General features: G+C 52.8%; 33 non-coding genes across 33 annotated transcripts; 24 read left to right on the top strand and 9 right to left on the bottom strand.

The window, feature by feature from the left end:
• The first annotated feature begins 188 nt into the window (after positions 1-188).
• Positions 189-260, top strand: Trnad-guc (transfer RNA aspartic acid (anticodon GUC)). The gene has a single exon. It is a non-coding gene; the product is annotated as a tRNA-Asp (tRNA).
• A 107-nt stretch (positions 261-367) lies between these two features.
• Trnad-guc (transfer RNA aspartic acid (anticodon GUC)) lies at positions 368-439 on the top strand. The gene has a single exon. It is a non-coding gene; the product is annotated as a tRNA-Asp (tRNA).
• A 598-nt stretch (positions 440-1,037) lies between these two features.
• Positions 1,038-1,110, bottom strand: Trnar-acg (transfer RNA arginine (anticodon ACG)). Its single transcript has one exon. It is a non-coding gene; the product is annotated as a tRNA-Arg (tRNA).
• Positions 1,111-1,487: 377 nt separating this feature from the next.
• On the top strand, positions 1,488-1,579 carry Trnai-uau (transfer RNA isoleucine (anticodon UAU)). The gene is given in 2 exon segments: positions 1,488-1,525; positions 1,544-1,579. It is a non-coding gene; the product is annotated as a tRNA-Ile (tRNA).
• Positions 1,580-1,863: 284 nt separating this feature from the next.
• Trnad-guc (transfer RNA aspartic acid (anticodon GUC)) lies at positions 1,864-1,935 on the top strand. Its single transcript has one exon. It is a non-coding gene; the product is annotated as a tRNA-Asp (tRNA).
• Positions 1,936-2,042: 107 nt separating this feature from the next.
• Trnad-guc (transfer RNA aspartic acid (anticodon GUC)) lies at positions 2,043-2,114 on the top strand. The gene has a single exon. It is a non-coding gene; the product is annotated as a tRNA-Asp (tRNA).
• A 598-nt stretch (positions 2,115-2,712) lies between these two features.
• Positions 2,713-2,785, bottom strand: Trnar-acg (transfer RNA arginine (anticodon ACG)). Its single transcript has one exon. It is a non-coding gene; the product is annotated as a tRNA-Arg (tRNA).
• A 377-nt stretch (positions 2,786-3,162) lies between these two features.
• Trnai-uau (transfer RNA isoleucine (anticodon UAU)) lies at positions 3,163-3,254 on the top strand. The gene is given in 2 exon segments: positions 3,163-3,200; positions 3,219-3,254. It is a non-coding gene; the product is annotated as a tRNA-Ile (tRNA).
• Positions 3,255-3,538: 284 nt separating this feature from the next.
• Trnad-guc (transfer RNA aspartic acid (anticodon GUC)) lies at positions 3,539-3,610 on the top strand. Its single transcript has one exon. It is a non-coding gene; the product is annotated as a tRNA-Asp (tRNA).
• Positions 3,611-3,717: 107 nt separating this feature from the next.
• On the top strand, positions 3,718-3,789 carry Trnad-guc (transfer RNA aspartic acid (anticodon GUC)). The gene has a single exon. It is a non-coding gene; the product is annotated as a tRNA-Asp (tRNA).
• Positions 3,790-4,028: 239 nt separating this feature from the next.
• Positions 4,029-4,100, bottom strand: Trnam-cau (transfer RNA methionine (anticodon CAU)). The gene has a single exon. It is a non-coding gene; the product is annotated as a tRNA-Met (tRNA).
• A 287-nt stretch (positions 4,101-4,387) lies between these two features.
• On the bottom strand, positions 4,388-4,460 carry Trnar-acg (transfer RNA arginine (anticodon ACG)). The gene has a single exon. It is a non-coding gene; the product is annotated as a tRNA-Arg (tRNA).
• Positions 4,461-4,837: 377 nt separating this feature from the next.
• On the top strand, positions 4,838-4,929 carry Trnai-uau (transfer RNA isoleucine (anticodon UAU)). Its single transcript is given in 2 exon segments — positions 4,838-4,875; positions 4,894-4,929. It is a non-coding gene; the product is annotated as a tRNA-Ile (tRNA).
• A 284-nt stretch (positions 4,930-5,213) lies between these two features.
• Trnad-guc (transfer RNA aspartic acid (anticodon GUC)) lies at positions 5,214-5,285 on the top strand. The gene has a single exon. It is a non-coding gene; the product is annotated as a tRNA-Asp (tRNA).
• A 107-nt stretch (positions 5,286-5,392) lies between these two features.
• Positions 5,393-5,464, top strand: Trnad-guc (transfer RNA aspartic acid (anticodon GUC)). The gene has a single exon. It is a non-coding gene; the product is annotated as a tRNA-Asp (tRNA).
• A 598-nt stretch (positions 5,465-6,062) lies between these two features.
• On the bottom strand, positions 6,063-6,135 carry Trnar-acg (transfer RNA arginine (anticodon ACG)). Its single transcript has one exon. It is a non-coding gene; the product is annotated as a tRNA-Arg (tRNA).
• A 377-nt stretch (positions 6,136-6,512) lies between these two features.
• Positions 6,513-6,604, top strand: Trnai-uau (transfer RNA isoleucine (anticodon UAU)). Its single transcript is given in 2 exon segments — positions 6,513-6,550; positions 6,569-6,604. It is a non-coding gene; the product is annotated as a tRNA-Ile (tRNA).
• Positions 6,605-6,888: 284 nt separating this feature from the next.
• Trnad-guc (transfer RNA aspartic acid (anticodon GUC)) lies at positions 6,889-6,960 on the top strand. Its single transcript has one exon. It is a non-coding gene; the product is annotated as a tRNA-Asp (tRNA).
• A 107-nt stretch (positions 6,961-7,067) lies between these two features.
• On the top strand, positions 7,068-7,139 carry Trnad-guc (transfer RNA aspartic acid (anticodon GUC)). The gene has a single exon. It is a non-coding gene; the product is annotated as a tRNA-Asp (tRNA).
• Positions 7,140-7,737: 598 nt separating this feature from the next.
• Positions 7,738-7,810, bottom strand: Trnar-acg (transfer RNA arginine (anticodon ACG)). The gene has a single exon. It is a non-coding gene; the product is annotated as a tRNA-Arg (tRNA).
• A 377-nt stretch (positions 7,811-8,187) lies between these two features.
• Trnai-uau (transfer RNA isoleucine (anticodon UAU)) lies at positions 8,188-8,279 on the top strand. The gene is given in 2 exon segments: positions 8,188-8,225; positions 8,244-8,279. It is a non-coding gene; the product is annotated as a tRNA-Ile (tRNA).
• Positions 8,280-8,563: 284 nt separating this feature from the next.
• Positions 8,564-8,635, top strand: Trnad-guc (transfer RNA aspartic acid (anticodon GUC)). The gene has a single exon. It is a non-coding gene; the product is annotated as a tRNA-Asp (tRNA).
• A 107-nt stretch (positions 8,636-8,742) lies between these two features.
• Positions 8,743-8,814, top strand: Trnad-guc (transfer RNA aspartic acid (anticodon GUC)). Its single transcript has one exon. It is a non-coding gene; the product is annotated as a tRNA-Asp (tRNA).
• Positions 8,815-9,412: 598 nt separating this feature from the next.
• On the bottom strand, positions 9,413-9,485 carry Trnar-acg (transfer RNA arginine (anticodon ACG)). The gene has a single exon. It is a non-coding gene; the product is annotated as a tRNA-Arg (tRNA).
• Positions 9,486-9,862: 377 nt separating this feature from the next.
• Trnai-uau (transfer RNA isoleucine (anticodon UAU)) lies at positions 9,863-9,954 on the top strand. Its single transcript is given in 2 exon segments — positions 9,863-9,900; positions 9,919-9,954. It is a non-coding gene; the product is annotated as a tRNA-Ile (tRNA).
• Positions 9,955-10,238: 284 nt separating this feature from the next.
• Positions 10,239-10,310, top strand: Trnad-guc (transfer RNA aspartic acid (anticodon GUC)). Its single transcript has one exon. It is a non-coding gene; the product is annotated as a tRNA-Asp (tRNA).
• A 107-nt stretch (positions 10,311-10,417) lies between these two features.
• Trnad-guc (transfer RNA aspartic acid (anticodon GUC)) lies at positions 10,418-10,489 on the top strand. Its single transcript has one exon. It is a non-coding gene; the product is annotated as a tRNA-Asp (tRNA).
• Positions 10,490-11,087: 598 nt separating this feature from the next.
• Trnar-acg (transfer RNA arginine (anticodon ACG)) lies at positions 11,088-11,160 on the bottom strand. The gene has a single exon. It is a non-coding gene; the product is annotated as a tRNA-Arg (tRNA).
• A 377-nt stretch (positions 11,161-11,537) lies between these two features.
• Positions 11,538-11,629, top strand: Trnai-uau (transfer RNA isoleucine (anticodon UAU)). The gene is given in 2 exon segments: positions 11,538-11,575; positions 11,594-11,629. It is a non-coding gene; the product is annotated as a tRNA-Ile (tRNA).
• Positions 11,630-11,913: 284 nt separating this feature from the next.
• Positions 11,914-11,985, top strand: Trnad-guc (transfer RNA aspartic acid (anticodon GUC)). Its single transcript has one exon. It is a non-coding gene; the product is annotated as a tRNA-Asp (tRNA).
• A 106-nt stretch (positions 11,986-12,091) lies between these two features.
• On the top strand, positions 12,092-12,163 carry Trnad-guc (transfer RNA aspartic acid (anticodon GUC)). The gene has a single exon. It is a non-coding gene; the product is annotated as a tRNA-Asp (tRNA).
• A 107-nt stretch (positions 12,164-12,270) lies between these two features.
• On the top strand, positions 12,271-12,342 carry Trnad-guc (transfer RNA aspartic acid (anticodon GUC)). The gene has a single exon. It is a non-coding gene; the product is annotated as a tRNA-Asp (tRNA).
• Positions 12,343-12,581: 239 nt separating this feature from the next.
• On the bottom strand, positions 12,582-12,653 carry Trnam-cau (transfer RNA methionine (anticodon CAU)). The gene has a single exon. It is a non-coding gene; the product is annotated as a tRNA-Met (tRNA).
• Positions 12,654-12,910: the final 257 nt, after the last annotated feature.

The raw sequence follows: 12,910 nt of genomic DNA, 5'->3' as shown, positions 1-12,910 counted from the left end.
AGCTGCGTCTTCCTCGGTAGTATAGTGGTTAGTATCCCCTCCTGTCACCCGGGAGACCGGGGTTCGATTCCCCGCCGGGGAGAGACATCCGATTTTTAATTGCTGCACTATCACTCGCCGTCTTAGTGTAGGACGTTTGCAGGTACTAGCAACATGTGTCTCCCACACAGGCAGCTGCCTACAGCGCATCCTCGGTAGTATAGTGGTTAGTATCCCCGCCTGTCACCCGGGAGACCGGGGTTCGATTCCCCGCCGGGGAGAGACATCCGATTTTTAATTGCTGCACTATCACTCGCCGAACTTAGTGTAGGACGTTTGCAGGTACTAGCAACATGTGTCTCCCACACAGGCAGCTGTCTACAGTGCATCCTCGGTAGTATAGTGGTTAGTATCCCCGCCTGTCACGCGGGAGACCGGGGTTCGATTCCCCGCCGGGGAGATGCGATTTTTATCTCACAAACCTGTTCGAGAGTTGCGCGTATGGGGATCGGAAGAGCATAAAGTTTGCGATCAAGGAGTGTAGTTGGTGCAAAATCTAAAAAAAAATGCTACATCTTAGGAAGTGGTTCTTGCATTCTTCACACATCAGGGTTTGCTACTGAGGCTGAATCAAAGCACCCCAGCCGACGCTCTGGGCGTAGTAATCGAGCTGGACACAGTCTGCAAAAGTAATATTTTTAGCAGAGCGTGGTTTCAATCCACGGACCTCTGGGTTATGGGCCCAGCACGCTTCCACTGCGCCACTCTGCTGTGTGGGAGAGTACTGGCTCTTCGTCACATCACGTCTCACACCTGGGCAGTGTTGTCTGCGTCGCTTTCACACGCCTACATGTGATTGCGTAACATCTCCTACAGCTCTCAGCTTGACTTGTCTCGACTTTGCTCGACTGACGCTACGCTGACGCTTGCAGGCAGCGATATTTACCACGATCGCCCCGACATGCAGCTGCGAGAAGCACAGGAGTAACAAAGCACTCCACGATGCGGCGACATACGAAATCCACTGCCCAGCTACTCGTCGGAAACTAACAAAATGCCGACCCTGCCAAGATTCGAACCTGGAATCTTCTGATCCGTAGTCAGACGCGTTATCCGTTGCGCCACAGGGCCACCGGCAGCATTTTGTCTACGAGACAAGTACAATTCGCTAAGAAATGTGTTCTCCACGGCTCAGCAAGCTCCCAAGGAAGGTACCTCTCGTCCAGCTGCGTGGCCGCAGTGCGCCTGCAGAACTTAGAGCTTGCCACGCATCTGCTCTCGCTGTTCGACAGGTAGCAGAAGGCAAGGCGCGCTTTTTCGCATGTTTTCTCGACGACGAGAGCCGGTTGATGTGCATGTAAGCGTAGCATATGAAGCAAGAATAGCACGAACCATTCGTAGTCAGGTGCAAAAGTCGCAGTATGGCACCAGGTGGCGAACATATGTTTCTGTGGCCACCACTAGTTTCCAGCAAAGTGAATACCACTGACTGAGGGCCCTGTGTTGTAGCCCCAGTGGCGCAATTGGTTAGCGCACGGTACTTATAAGGCAGTAGCCGTGCGCAATGCCGGGGTTGTGAGTTCGAGCCTCTCCTGGGGCATATTTTTATTTCGTGGCACAGTCTCTGACAGCAACAGGAGGCTACGTTTGAGATGTATCAGCTATTTGAGGAATATAATCGTGCATTCGATACGGTAGCTGCGTCTTCCTCGGTAGTATAGTGGTTAGTATCCCCTCCTGTCACCCGGGAGACCGGGGTTCGATTCCCCGCCGGGGAGAGACATCCGATTTTTAATTGCTGCACTATCACTCGCCGTCTTAGTGTAGGACGTTTGCAGGTACTAGCAACATGTGTCTCCCACACAGGCAGCTGCCTACAGCGCATCCTCGGTAGTATAGTGGTTAGTATCCCCGCCTGTCACCCGGGAGACCGGGGTTCGATTCCCCGCCGGGGAGAGACATCCGATTTTTAATTGCTGCACTATCACTCGCCGAACTTAGTGTAGGACGTTTGCAGGTACTAGCAACATGTGTCTCCCACACAGGCAGCTGTCTACAGTGCATCCTCGGTAGTATAGTGGTTAGTATCCCCGCCTGTCACGCGGGAGACCGGGGTTCGATTCCCCGCCGGGGAGATGCGATTTTTATCTCACAAACCTGTTCGAGAGTTGCGCGTATGGGGATCGGAAGAGCATAAAGTTTGCGATCAAGGAGTGTAGTTGGTGCAAAATCTAAAAAAAAATGCTACATCTTAGGAAGTGGTTCTTGCATTCTTCACACATCAGGGTTTGCTACTGAGGCTGAATCAAAGCACCCCAGCCGACGCTCTGGGCGTAGTAATCGAGCTGGACACAGTCTGCAAAAGTAATATTTTTAGCAGAGCGTGGTTTCAATCCACGGACCTCTGGGTTATGGGCCCAGCACGCTTCCACTGCGCCACTCTGCTGTGTGGGAGAGTACTGGCTCTTCGTCACATCACGTCTCACACCTGGGCAGTGTTGTCTGCGTCGCTTTCACACGCCTACATGTGATTGCGTAACATCTCCTACAGCTCTCAGCTTGACTTGTCTCGACTTTGCTCGACTGACGCTACGCTGACGCTTGCAGGCAGCGATATTTACCACGATCGCCCCGACATGCAGCTGCGAGAAGCACAGGAGTAACAAAGCACTCCACGATGCGGCGACATACGAAATCCACTGCCCAGCTACTCGTCGGAAACTAACAAAATGCCGACCCTGCCAAGATTCGAACCTGGAATCTTCTGATCCGTAGTCAGACGCGTTATCCGTTGCGCCACAGGGCCACCGGCAGCATTTTGTCTACGAGACAAGTACAATTCGCTAAGAAATGTGTTCTCCACGGCTCAGCAAGCTCCCAAGGAAGGTACCTCTCGTCCAGCTGCGTGGCCGCAGTGCGCCTGCAGAACTTAGAGCTTGCCACGCATCTGCTCTCGCTGTTCGACAGGTAGCAGAAGGCAAGGCGCGCTTTTTCGCATGTTTTCTCGACGACGAGAGCCGGTTGATGTGCATGTAAGCGTAGCATATGAAGCAAGAATAGCACGAACCATTCGTAGTCAGGTGCAAAAGTCGCAGTATGGCACCAGGTGGCGAACATATGTTTCTGTGGCCACCACTAGTTTCCAGCAAAGTGAATACCACTGACTGAGGGCCCTGTGTTGTAGCCCCAGTGGCGCAATTGGTTAGCGCACGGTACTTATAAGGCAGTAGCCGTGCGCAATGCCGGGGTTGTGAGTTCGAGCCTCTCCTGGGGCATATTTTTATTTCGTGGCACAGTCTCTGACAGCAACAGGAGGCTACGTTTGAGATGTATCAGCTATTTGAGGAATATAATCGTGCATTCGATACGGTAGCTGCGTCTTCCTCGGTAGTATAGTGGTTAGTATCCCCTCCTGTCACCCGGGAGACCGGGGTTCGATTCCCCGCCGGGGAGAGACATCCGATTTTTAATTGCTGCACTATCACTCGCCGTCTTAGTGTAGGACGTTTGCAGGTACTAGCAACATGTGTCTCCCACACAGGCAGCTGCCTACAGCGCATCCTCGGTAGTATAGTGGTTAGTATCCCCGCCTGTCACCCGGGAGACCGGGGTTCGATTCCCCGCCGGGGAGAGACATCCGATTTTTAATTGCTGCACTATCACTCGCCGAACTTAGTGTAGGACGTTTGCAGGTACTAGCAACATGTGTCTCCCACACAGGCAGCTGTCTACAGTGCATCCTCGGTAGTATAGTGGTTAGTATCCCCGCCTGTCACGCGGGAGACCGGGGTTCGATTCCCCGCCGGGGAGATGCGATTTTTATCTCACAAACCTGTTCGAGAGTTGCGCGTATGGGGATCGGAAGAGCATAAAGTTTGCGATCAAGGAGTGTAGTTGGTGCAAAATCTAAAAAAAAATGCTACATCTTAGGAAGTGGTTCTTGCATTCTTCACACATCAGGGTTTGCTACTGAGGCTGAATCAAAGCACCCCAGCCGACGCTCTGGGCGTAGTAATCGAGCTGGACACAGTCTGCAAAAGAAATATTTTTAGCAGAGCGTGGTTTCGATCCACGGACCTCTGGGTTATGGGCCCAGCACGCTTCCACTGCGCCACTCTGCTGTGTGGGAGAGTACTGGCTCTTCGTCACATCACGTCTCACACCTGGGCAGTGTTGTCTGCGTCGCTTTCACACGCCTACATGTGATTGCGTAACATCTCCTACAGCTCTCAGCTTGACTTGTCTCGACTTTGCTCGACTGACGCTACGCTGACGCTTGCAGGCAGCGATATTTACCACGATCGCCCCGACATGCAGCTGCGAGAAGCACAGGAGTAACAAAGCACTCCACGATGCGGCGACATACGAAATCCACTGCCCAGCTACTCGTCGGAAACTAACAAAATGCCGACCCTGCCAAGATTCGAACCTGGAATCTTCTGATCCGTAGTCAGACGCGTTATCCGTTGCGCCACAGGGCCACCGGCAGCATTTTGTCTACGAGACAAGTGCAATTCGCTAAGAAATGTGTTCTCCACGGCTCAGCAAGCTACCAAGGAAGGTACCTCTCGTCCAGCTGCGTGGCCGCAGTGCGCCTGCAGAACTTAGAGCTTGCCACGCATCTGCTCTCGCTGTTCGACAGGTAGCAGAAGGCAAGGCGCGCTTTTTCGCATGTTTTCTCGACGACGAGAGCCGGTTGATGTGCATGTAAGCGTAGCATATGAAGCAAGAATAGCACGAACCATTCGTAGTCAGGTGCAAAAGTCGCAGTATGGCACCAGGTGGCGAACATATGTTTCTGTGGCCACCACTAGTTTCCAGCAAAGTGAATACCACTGACTGAGGGCCCTGTGTTGTAGCCCCAGTGGCGCAATTGGTTAGCGCACGGTACTTATAAGGCAGTAGCCGTGCGCAATGCCGGGGTTGTGAGTTCGAGCCTCTCCTGGGGCATATTTTTATTTCGTGGCACAGTCTCTGACAGCAACAGGAGGCTACGTTTGAGATGTATCAGCTATTTGAGGAATATAATCGTGCATTCGATACGGTAGCTGCGTCTTCCTCGGTAGTATAGTGGTTAGTATCCCCTCCTGTCACCCGGGAGACCGGGGTTCGATTCCCCGCCGGGGAGAGACATCCGATTTTTAATTGCTGCACTATCACTCGCCGTCTTAGTGTAGGACGTTTGCAGGTACTAGCAACATGTGTCTCCCACACAGGCAGCTGCCTACAGCGCATCCTCGGTAGTATAGTGGTTAGTATCCCCGCCTGTCACCCGGGAGACCGGGGTTCGATTCCCCGCCGGGGAGAGACATCCGATTTTTAATTGCTGCACTATCACTCGCCGAACTTAGTGTAGGACGTTTGCAGGTACTAGCAACATGTGTCTCCCACACAGGCAGCTGTCTACAGTGCATCCTCGGTAGTATAGTGGTTAGTATCCCCGCCTGTCACGCGGGAGACCGGGGTTCGATTCCCCGCCGGGGAGATGCGATTTTTATCTCACAAACCTGTTCGAGAGTTGCGCGTATGGGGATCGGAAGAGCATAAAGTTTGCGATCAAGGAGTGTAGTTGGTGCAAAATCTAAAAAAAAATGCTACATCTTAGGAAGTGGTTCTTGCATTCTTCACACATCAGGGTTTGCTACTGAGGCTGAATCAAAGCACCCCAGCCGACGCTCTGGGCGTAGTAATCGAGCTGGACACAGTCTGCAAAAGTAATATTTTTAGCAGAGCGTGGTTTCAATCCACGGACCTCTGGGTTATGGGCCCAGCACGCTTCCACTGCGCCACTCTGCTGTGTGGGAGAGTACTGGCTCTTCGTCACATCACGTCTCACACCTGGGCAGTGTTGTCTGCGTCGCTTTCACACGCCTACATGTGATTGCGTAACATCTCCTACAGCTCTCAGCTTGACTTGTCTCGACTTTGCTCGACTGACGCTACGCTGACGCTTGCAGGCAGCGATATTTACCACGATCGCCCCGACATGCAGCTGCGAGAAGCACAGGAGTAACAAAGCACTCCACGATGCGGCGACATACGAAATCCACTGCCCAGCTACTCGTCGGAAACTAACAAAATGCCGACCCTGCCAAGATTCGAACCTGGAATCTTCTGATCCGTAGTCAGACGCGTTATCCGTTGCGCCACAGGGCCACCGGCAGCATTTTGTCTACGAGACAAGTACAATTCGCTAAGAAATGTGTTCTCCACGGCTCAGCAAGCTCCCAAGGAAGGTACCTCTCGTCCAGCTGCGTGGCCGCAGTGCGCCTGCAGAACTTAGAGCTTGCCACGCATCTGCTCTCGCTGTTCGACAGGTAGCAGAAGGCAAGGCGCGCTTTTTCGCATGTTTTCTCGACGACGAGAGCCGGTTGATGTGCATGTAAGCGTAGCATATGAAGCAAGAATAGCACGAACCATTCGTAGTCAGGTGCAAAAGTCGCAGTATGGCACCAGGTGGCGAACATATGTTTCTGTGGCCACCACTAGTTTCCAGCAAAGTGAATACCACTGACTGAGGGCCCTGTGTTGTAGCCCCAGTGGCGCAATTGGTTAGCGCACGGTACTTATAAGGCAGTAGCCGTGCGCAATGCCGGGGTTGTGAGTTCGAGCCTCTCCTGGGGCATATTTTTATTTCGTGGCACAGTCTCTGACAGCAACAGGAGGCTACGTTTGAGATGTATCAGCTATTTGAGGAATATAATCGTGCATTCGATACGGTAGCTGCGTCTTCCTCGGTAGTATAGTGGTTAGTATCCCCTCCTGTCACCCGGGAGACCGGGGTTCGATTCCCCGCCGGGGAGAGACATCCGATTTTTAATTGCTGCACTATCACTCGCCGTCTTAGTGTAGGACGTTTGCAGGTACTAGCAACATGTGTCTCCCACACAGGCAGCTGCCTACAGCGCATCCTCGGTAGTATAGTGGTTAGTATCCCCGCCTGTCACCCGGGAGACCGGGGTTCGATTCCCCGCCGGGGAGAGACATCCGATTTTTAATTGCTGCACTATCACTCGCCGAACTTAGTGTAGGACGTTTGCAGGTACTAGCAACATGTGTCTCCCACACAGGCAGCTGTCTACAGTGCATCCTCGGTAGTATAGTGGTTAGTATCCCCGCCTGTCACGCGGGAGACCGGGGTTCGATTCCCCGCCGGGGAGATGCGATTTTTATCTCACAAACCTGTTCGAGAGTTGCGCGTATGGGGATCGGAAGAGCATAAAGTTTGCGATCAAGGAGTGTAGTTGGTGCAAAATCTAAAAAAAAATGCTACATCTTAGGAAGTGGTTCTTGCATTCTTCACACATCAGGGTTTGCTACTGAGGCTGAATCAAAGCACCCCAGCCGACGCTCTGGGCGTAGTAATCGAGCTGGACACAGTCTGCAAAAGTAATATTTTTAGCAGAGCGTGGTTTCAATCCACGGACCTCTGGGTTATGGGCCCAGCACGCTTCCACTGCGCCACTCTGCTGTGTGGGAGAGTACTGGCTCTTCGTCACATCACGTCTCACACCTGGGCAGTGTTGTCTGCGTCGCTTTCACACGCCTACATGTGATTGCGTAACATCTCCTACAGCTCTCAGCTTGACTTGTCTCGACTTTGCTCGACTGACGCTACGCTGACGCTTGCAGGCAGCGATATTTACCACGATCGCCCCGACATGCAGCTGCGAGAAGCACAGGAGTAACAAAGCACTCCACGATGCGGCGACATACGAAATCCACTGCCCAGCTACTCGTCGGAAACTAACAAAATGCCGACCCTGCCAAGATTCGAACCTGGAATCTTCTGATCCGTAGTCAGACGCGTTATCCGTTGCGCCACAGGGCCACCGGCAGCATTTTGTCTACGAGACAAGTACAATTCGCTAAGAAATGTGTTCTCCACGGCTCAGCAAGCTCCCAAGGAAGGTACCTCTCGTCCAGCTGCGTGGCCGCAGTGCGCCTGCAGAACTTAGAGCTTGCCACGCATCTGCTCTCGCTGTTCGACAGGTAGCAGAAGGCAAGGCGCGCTTTTTCGCATGTTTTCTCGACGACGAGAGCCGGTTGATGTGCATGTAAGCGTAGCATATGAAGCAAGAATAGCACGAACCATTCGTAGTCAGGTGCAAAAGTCGCAGTATGGCACCAGGTGGCGAACATATGTTTCTGTGGCCACCACTAGTTTCCAGCAAAGTGAATACCACTGACTGAGGGCCCTGTGTTGTAGCCCCAGTGGCGCAATTGGTTAGCGCACGGTACTTATAAGGCAGTAGCCGTGCGCAATGCCGGGGTTGTGAGTTCGAGCCTCTCCTGGGGCATATTTTTATTTCGTGGCACAGTCTCTGACAGCAACAGGAGGCTACGTTTGAGATGTATCAGCTATTTGAGGAATATAATCGTGCATTCGATACGGTAGCTGCGTCTTCCTCGGTAGTATAGTGGTTAGTATCCCCTCCTGTCACCCGGGAGACCGGGGTTCGATTCCCCGCCGGGGAGAGACATCCGATTTTTAATTGCTGCACTATCACTCGCCGTCTTAGTGTAGGACGTTTGCAGGTACTAGCAACATGTGTCTCCCACACAGGCAGCTGCCTACAGCGCATCCTCGGTAGTATAGTGGTTAGTATCCCCGCCTGTCACCCGGGAGACCGGGGTTCGATTCCCCGCCGGGGAGAGACATCCGATTTTTAATTGCTGCACTATCACTCGCCGAACTTAGTGTAGGACGTTTGCAGGTACTAGCAACATGTGTCTCCCACACAGGCAGCTGTCTACAGTGCATCCTCGGTAGTATAGTGGTTAGTATCCCCGCCTGTCACGCGGGAGACCGGGGTTCGATTCCCCGCCGGGGAGATGCGATTTTTATCTCACAAACCTGTTCGAGAGTTGCGCGTATGGGGATCGGAAGAGCATAAAGTTTGCGATCAAGGAGTGTAGTTGGTGCAAAATCTAAAAAAAAATGCTACATCTTAGGAAGTGGTTCTTGCATTCTTCACACATCAGGGTTTGCTACTGAGGCTGAATCAAAGCACCCCAGCCGACGCTCTGGGCGTAGTAATCGAGCTGGACACAGTCTGCAAAAGTAATATTTTTAGCAGAGCGTGGTTTCAATCCACGGACCTCTGGGTTATGGGCCCAGCACGCTTCCACTGCGCCACTCTGCTGTGTGGGAGAGTACTGGCTCTTCGTCACATCACGTCTCACACCTGGGCAGTGTTGTCTGCGTCGCTTTCACACGCCTACATGTGATTGCGTAACATCTCCTACAGCTCTCAGCTTGACTTGTCTCGACTTTGCTCGACTGACGCTACGCTGACGCTTGCAGGCAGCGATATTTACCACGATCGCCCCGACATGCAGCTGCGAGAAGCACAGGAGTAACAAAGCACTCCACGATGCGGCGACATACGAAATCCACTGCCCAGCTACTCGTCGGAAACTAAGAAAATGCCGACCCTGCCAAGATTCGAACCTGGAATCTTCTGATCCGTAGTCAGACGCGTTATCCGTTGCGCCACAGGGCCACCGGCAGCATTTTGTCTACGAGACAAGTACAATTCGCTAAGAAATGTGTTCTCCACGGCTCAGCAAGCTCCCAAGGAAGGTACCTCTCGTCCAGCTGCGTGGCCGCAGTGCGCCTGCAGAACTTAGAGCTTGCCACGCATCTGCTCTCGCTGTTCGACAGGTAGCAGAAGGCAAGGCGCGCTTTTTCGCATGTTTTCTCGACGACGAGAGCCGGTTGATGTGCATGTAAGCGTAGCATATGAAGCAAGAATAGCACGAACCATTCGTAGTCAGGTGCAAAAGTCGCAGTATGGCACCAGGTGGCGAACATATGTTTCTGTGGCCACCACTAGTTTCCAGCAAAGTGAATACCACTGACTGAGGGCCCTGTGTTGTAGCCCCAGTGGCGCAATTGGTTAGCGCACGGTACTTATAAGGCAGTAGCCGTGCGCAATGCCGGGGTTGTGAGTTCGAGCCTCTCCTGGGGCATATTTTTATTTCGTGGCACAGTCTCTGACAGCAACAGGAGGCTACGTTTGAGATGTATCAGCTATTTGAGGAATATAATCGTGCATTCGATACGGTAGCTGCGTCTTCCTCGGTAGTATAGTGGTTAGTATCCCCTCCTGTCACCCGGGAGACCGGGGTTCGATTCCCCGCCGGGGAGAGACATCCGATTTTTAATTGCTGCACTATCACTCGCCGTCTTAGTGTAGGACGTTTGCAGGTACTAGCAACATGTGTCTCCCACACAGGCAGCTGCCTACAGCGCATCCTCGGTAGTATAGTGGTTAGTATCCCCGCCTGTCACCCGGGAGACCGGGGTTCGATTCCCCGCCGGGGAGAGACATCCGATTTTTAATTGCTGCACTATCACTCGCCGAACTTAGTGTAGGACGTTTGCAGGTACTAGCAACATGTGTCTCCCACACAGGCAGCTGTCTACAGTGCATCCTCGGTAGTATAGTGGTTAGTATCCCCGCCTGTCACGCGGGAGACCGGGGTTCGATTCCCCGCCGGGGAGATGCGATTTTTATCTCACAAACCTGTTCGAGAGTTGCGCGTATGGGGATCGGAAGAGCATAAAGTTTGCGATCAAGGAGTGTAGTTGGTGCAAAATCTAAAAAAAAATGCTACATCTTAGGAAGTGGTTCTTGCATTCTTCACACATCAGGGTTTGCTACTGAGGCTGAATCAAAGCACCCCAGCCGACGCTCTGGGCGTAGTAATCGAGCTGGACACAGTCTGCAAAAGTAATATTTTTAGCAGAGCGTGGTTTCAATCCACGGACCTCTGGGTTATGGGCCCAGCACGCTTCCACTGCGCCACTCTGCTGTGTGGGAGAGTACTGGCTCTTCGTCACATCACGTCTCACACCTGGGCAGTGTTGTCTGCGTCGCTTTCACACGCCTACATGTGATTGCGTAACATCTCCTACAGCTCTCAGCTTGACTTGTCTCGACTTTGCTCGACTGACGCTACGCTGACGCTTGCAGGCAGCGATATTTACCACGATCGCCCCGACATGCAGCTGCGAGAAGCACAGGAGTAACAAAGCACTCCACGATGCGGCGACATACGAAATCCACTGCCCAGCTACTCGTCGGAAACTAACAAAATGCCGACCCTGCCAAGATTCGAACCTGGAATCTTCTGATCCGTAGTCAGACGCGTTATCCGTTGCGCCACAGGGCCACCGGCAGCATTTTGTCTACGAGACAAGTGCAATTCGCTAAGAAATGTGTTCTCCACGGCTCAGCAAGCTCCCAAGGAAGGTACCTCTCGTCCAGCTGCGTGGCCGCAGTGCGCCTGCAGAACTTAGAGCTTGCCACGCATCTGCTCTCGCTGTTCGACAGGTAGCAGAAGGCAAGGCGCGCTTTTTCGCATGTTTTCTCGACGACGAGAGCCGGTTGATGTGCATGTAAGCGTAGCATATGAAGCAAGAATAGCACGAACCATTCGTAGTCAGGTGCAAAAGTCGCAGTATGGCACCAGGTGGCGAACATATGTTTCTGTGGCCACCACTAGTTTCCAGCAAAGTGAATACCACTGACTGAGGGCCCTGTGTTGTAGCCCCAGTGGCGCAATTGGTTAGCGCACGGTACTTATAAGGCAGTAGCCGTGCGCAATGCCGGGGTTGTGAGTTCGAGCCTCTCCTGGGGCATATTTTTATTTCGTGGCACAGTCTCTGACAGCAACAGGAGGCTACGTTTGAGATGTATCAGCTATTTGAGGAATATAATCGTGCATTCGATACGGTAGCTGCGTCTTCCTCGGTAGTATAGTGGTTAGTATCCCCTCCTGTCACCCGGGAGACCGGGGTTCGATTCCCCGCCGGGGAGAGACATCCGATTTTTAATTGCTGCACTATCACTCGCCGTCTTAGTGTAGGACGTTTGCAGGTACTAGCAACATGTGTCTCCCACACAGGCAGCTGCCTACAGCGCATCCTCGGTAGTATAGTGGTTAGTATCCCCGCCTGTCACCCGGGAGACCGGGGTTCGATTCCCCGCCGGGGAGAGACATCCGATTTTTAATTGCTGCACTATCACTCGCCGTCTTAGTGTAGGACGTTTGCAGGTACTAGCAACATGTGTCTCCCACACAGGCAGCTGCCTACAGCGCATCCTCGGTAGTATAGTGGTTAGTATCCCCGCCTGTCACCCGGGAGACCGGGGTTCGATTCCCCGCCGGGGAGAGACATCCGATTTTTAATTGCTGCACTATCACTCGCCGAACTTAGTGTAGGACGTTTGCAGGTACTAGCAACATGTGTCTCCCACACAGGCAGCTGTCTACAGTGCATCCTCGGTAGTATAGTGGTTAGTATCCCCGCCTGTCACGCGGGAGACCGGGGTTCGATTCCCCGCCGGGGAGATGCGATTTTTATCTCACAAACCTGTTCGAGAGTTGCGCGTATGGGGATCGGAAGAGCATAAAGTTTGCGATCAAGGAGTGTAGTTGGTGCAAAATCTAAAAAAAAATGCTACATCTTAGGAAGTGGTTCTTGCATTCTTCACACATCAGGGTTTGCTACTGAGGCTGAATCAAAGCACCCCAGCCGACGCTCTGGGCGTAGTAATCGAGCTGGACACAGTCTGCAAAAGAAATATTTTTAGCAGAGCGTGGTTTCGATCCACGGACCTCTGGGTTATGGGCCCAGCACGCTTCCACTGCGCCACTCTGCTGTGTGGGAGAGTACTGGCTCTTCGTCACATCACGTCTCACACCTGGGCAGTGTTGTCTGCGTCGCTTTCACACGCCTACATGTGATTGCGTAACATCTCCTACAGCTCTCAGCTTGACTTGTCTCGACTTTGCTCGACTGACGCTACGCTGACGCTTGCAGGCAGCGATATTTACCACGATCGCCCCGACATGCAGCTGCGAGAAGCACAGGAGTAACAAAGCACTCCACGATGCGGCGACATACGAAATCCACTGC

The sequence above is a fragment of the Schistocerca cancellata genome, unplaced genomic scaffold, assembly GCF_023864275.1.
Source record: "Schistocerca cancellata isolate TAMUIC-IGC-003103 unplaced genomic scaffold, iqSchCanc2.1 HiC_scaffold_1057, whole genome shotgun sequence".
NCBI lineage: Eukaryota > Metazoa > Arthropoda > Insecta > Orthoptera > Acrididae > Schistocerca > Schistocerca cancellata.
This window is presented reverse-complemented; position numbering and strand designations above follow the sequence as displayed.